The sequence below is a fragment of the Peromyscus maniculatus genome, chromosome 1, assembly GCF_049852395.1.
Source record: "Peromyscus maniculatus bairdii isolate BWxNUB_F1_BW_parent chromosome 1, HU_Pman_BW_mat_3.1, whole genome shotgun sequence".
Lineage (NCBI taxonomy): Eukaryota > Metazoa > Chordata > Mammalia > Rodentia > Cricetidae > Peromyscus > Peromyscus maniculatus.
In genome coordinates this window covers 97,563,985-97,568,517 of record NC_134852.1, presented here as the reverse complement: position 1 = coordinate 97,568,517, position 4,533 = coordinate 97,563,985, and the positions used below count along the sequence as shown (strand labels likewise).

General features: G+C 40.2%; 1 pseudogene; it reads left to right on the top strand.

The window, feature by feature from the left end:
• The first annotated feature begins 200 nt into the window (after positions 1–200).
• On the top strand, positions 201–4,228 carry LOC102915342 (olfactory receptor 14A2-like; annotated as a pseudogene).
• The last annotated feature ends 305 nt before the right edge of the window (positions 4,229–4,533 follow it).

Genomic DNA, 4,533 nt, shown 5'->3' with positions numbered 1-4,533 from the left:
CCAAATCGACATCCCAAGCAAGACCAGTAGCAGCTCTTAACCAGTGATTAATCTCTCCAAGACCTTGTACCACAGACATCTGAACAGTGTCAGAATTTTTCAGACTTTAGGGATATTTGGATGTGTACTAAACATATTTTTCATTATGCAATGAACATGAGACTTTAAGAATCACTGTGTAAATCTATGCTTTAAAAGTGATGCATCAAATTGATTTGGGCATCAAGTTGACAGGTAATAGAGGTATAATGGCTAAAATTTATTGCCAATTTAATGAGATTTAGAATTATATAAAAATAATTTTAAATGTACCTAAGGGAATTTCCAGAAGGGCTTGACATTGGTAGGAAAATTACTCTAGTGTTGCTCGCTCTATTTTCCGCATTTAAATCCTGGGCAGAAAAATAGAAGCTGGTCAGAGTGTCATTAGAGTGGTATAGTAAGTGATTTTCTGTTTTCTGACTATAAGTACACTGTGACCAGCACTTTCTTACTCTATCAACTATGTGTGCTCTGTCATGTTTTAGTATACCTTTAAACCAGGAGCTAAAGTCAATCCTTCCTATCTCATGTTGTCTTTTTTTCCCATGTATTTTGCCATAGCTTTGGGAAAAGTAATTAATGCAGGTGGTATGACAAGATTTTTTAATCAAAGTCTCCAAATTTATGTTTTATAGCATTTGTTTGCAAATATCATGTATCTTCACCTCTATGCACTGTGTAATTAAAAATATATATAATTAATTTAATTCTGGGGAAAACCATATTTTTCATGATATCTCCCAGTGTATTTTTCTGGGGACTGAGTAATGTGTTCTATAGAAAGCAACAATTATTATAGCACTAATAGTCTCAAGGCATTCTTAATGAGGCTACCTGGAAAGCTCCACCATTGGGAATTCCAAGGGAGTAACCAATTGATTTAAAGAGGTCTGCTAGAGATGGTTTGATTGTATTTGGTTTCAAATAAATTCACATTACAGTTTACAAAAAGGTGAAGCATTTTCCTTGATTCTTATATTTTCATTGTAATGCTAAGAAATGACTACATGTTAGCTAAGAACTTAAAGTTTTCTCACAGCCCAAAGATGTGAAGATGTTTTAGGATTTCAGAGTTTCCAAAGAGGACTGCCTGTTCTATTATCATAGCAGGGGGTCCACTGATGAACCAAACTCTAAAGGATGTGAAAAAATTTCCCCTCCTCATATTGTCCTACTTGAAAAATCTTGCTACAGATATCTGAAAACTAACTCTTTTCTAGGACTGTGATGAATCTGAACTCTTATGAGGTACAAATTTCCAATTTCCATTGGTAAAATATTAAAATACACTGTATAAAACAATATTTATGTTATGGGTAAAAATGGGAAAATTATTAAAAAGCAATGTAATTTAACAGTGATTTATTCACCTTTATTTCTCCTGTTTGACTTCTTTCTATATTTCCCTGGCTGGAGGCTTTTAACAGCCTGGCACATGCCCTGAATTTTACACCTGTACCAAACCTACACAGCCAATGTCACTGCAATAACCAGATTCATCCTCATGGGGTTCTCTGACAGCCAGGAGCTATAGACATTATGTGGAGTGCTCTTCCTAGTGATGTACATGGCAGCCCTAATAAGTAACTTCATCATCATCGCTCTCATTACCCTTGACCTGAAGCTTCAAACACCAATGCACTTCCTGAAGCACTTGTCCCTGTTGGATGTCTTCTTTGTTTCTGTTCCAATCCCAATTTTTATTGTCAATAGCGTAAGTCACAACAATTCCATTTCCATTCTTGCTTGTGGCCTCCGGGTATTTTTTTTTTCATTTTTCTTTATTAAGATATTTTCTACTCACTCTACACACCACCCGCAGATCCACCTCCTCCCTCCTCCCACCCCCAGCCCTCTCTCCCAAGCCACCCCACATCCCCACATCCCCCAAATCAAGGTCTCCCATGGGGAGTCAGCAGAGCCTAGCACACTGAGCCTAGGCAGGTTCCAGCCCCTTCCCACTGCACCAAGACTGCCCAAGGTGTCATACCACAGGCACCAGATTCCCAAAAGCCTGCCCACGTGCCAGGGATGGCTTCTGATCCCCCTGCCTGGGTGTCCCTCAAACAGCTCCAGCCAAACAACCTTCTTCTGTATCCAGAGGGCCTGGTCCAGTCCCATGGGGGCTCTACAGCCACTAGTCTACAGTTCATGGGCTTCCACTAATGCAGTCATCTCTGCACATCTTTCCATCATGATCTCAACATCCCCTGCCTGCAGAATCCCTCCTCTCTCTCATCGATTGGATTTCAGGAGCTCAGCCTGGTGCCTGGTGGTGGATCTCTGCATCTGCCTCTATCAGTCACTGGACAAAGGCTCTATGATGACAGGTTATTCACTAGACTGATCACCAGAGTAGACCAGTCCAGGCACCCTTTGGACCGCTGACAACAGTCCAAGGTAGGGTCTTCCTTTTGGATTCCTGAGAGCCTCCCCAGCACCCTGCCTCTTCCTATCCCCATGATTTCCTCATCTATCGTGGTATCTTCCTCCCTTTCCTCCCACTCTGTCCCTGTTCCAGCTCAACCCTCCCATTTCTCTATGTTCTCATCCCACACCTTGCCTTCCACCACTCCCCCACACCCAGTCGACTCATGTAGATCTCATCTACTTCTCCTTCGCTGGGTCATCTATGTGTCCCTTCTAGTGTCTTTCCCTGTTAACTAGCCTCTCTGGAGCTGTGGCTTGCAGTCTGGCCATCCATTCCCTCACGTCTACTATCCATTTATGAGTGAATACATACTATGTTTGTCCTTATGAATCTGGGTTACCTCACTCAGGATGATATTTTCTAGTTCCACCCATTTTCCTGCAAATTTTATAATATCATTGTTTTTTACTACTGAATAGTACTTCATTGCATATATGTGCCACATTTTCTTTATCCATTCTTCAGTGAGGGACATCTAGATTGTTTCCAGGTTCTTACAAATAATGCTGATATGAACATAGTTGAACATGTGTTCTTGTGGTAAGATTGAGCATTCCTTGGGTGTATGCCCAAGAGTGGTATAGCTGGGTCTTGAGGAAGACTTATTCCTAATTTTCTGAGAAACCGCCATACTGATTTCCAGAGTGGTTGTACAAATTTGCATTCACACCAACAGTGAAGGAGTATTCCCCTTGCTCTACATCCTCTCCAACATAAGCTGTCTTCGGTGCTTTTGATCTTAGCCATTCTGACAGGTATAAGATGGTATCTCAGGGTTGTTTTGATTTGTATTTCCCTGATGACTAAGGATGTTGAGTAATTCCTTAAATGTCTTTCAGTCATTTGAGCTTCTTCTGATGAGAATTCTTTGTTAAGCTCTGTAGCCCATTCTTAATTAGATTGTTCAGTATTTTGAAGTCTATTTTTGAGTTCTTTATATATTTTGGAGATCAGCCCTCTGTCAGATGTGGGGTTGGTGAAGATCTTTTCCCATTCTGCCGGCTGTTGATTTGTCTTGTTGACCATGTCCTTTGCTCTACAAAAGCTTCTCTGTTTCAGGAGGTCGCATTTATTAATTGCTGCTCACAGTGTCTATGTTACTGGTGTTATATCTAGGAAGTGGTCTCCTGTACCAATTCGTTCTTTCTCATCAAGGGAAGTATTTGTCCTAACTGCCATGTCCTTTGACCTCTATGTTGCCATCTGTTCTCCTTTGTACTATGATACCATCATGAGTGGTGGTAGCTGTATGTTGATGGTGGGTGTTTCCTGGGCTACCAGGATACTCCTTGGAACTGTATATACAGCTGGCACATTCTCCATGCCTTTCTGTGAATCCAATGTGATTCCACAATTTTCTTGTGATATCCCCTCTTTGTTAAGGGTTTCCTGCTCTGAAACACTTGTGGTCATTTATATAAGTCTTGGAACTGATCTGTGTCTAGGGCTATCTTTTTCATCTGTGTTGTGGTCTCTTATTTTTATGTTTTCTCCACTGTGCTTAAGATTCCTACTACTAAAGTTCAGTCCAAAGGATTTGCCAGATGCATCCCCCACCTCACTGTTTTCACTGTCTTTGCTGTTACTGCTTGCTTTGTCTATCTGAAGCCACTGTCAAATACACCATCAATTATAGATAGGCTTTTTCCTGTGTTATACACTTTGTTGCCTCCAACACTTAATCCTGTGATCTACAGCCTGAGAAATACTGAGGTTAACAGTGCTTTGTGGAAGTTGCAGCAAAATATCTGCTAGAGAGGCCCACTCATTTAATACTTCAAAACATTATAGAATGGTTTTAGGAATGTTTTTTTTTTTAATTTTTTATCTTTGGAAAGATGGGAGCAAATGTCTATATATAATTATTTACTGGTTCATTTCTTTTGTTTCTTAGAAGACAAAGATATCAAGATAGTTAAATTGGTCTCTAGTTTGTAAAGTATCTGAACTACCTATGTAAATTTGCTCTTGGATTCGATGAAATTCTTAGTTGTGAGGCAGAAGAACATTAAGTCCAGTGCATTCTGGAGATTTACCCAAACCCATAATAGAGTATCAGA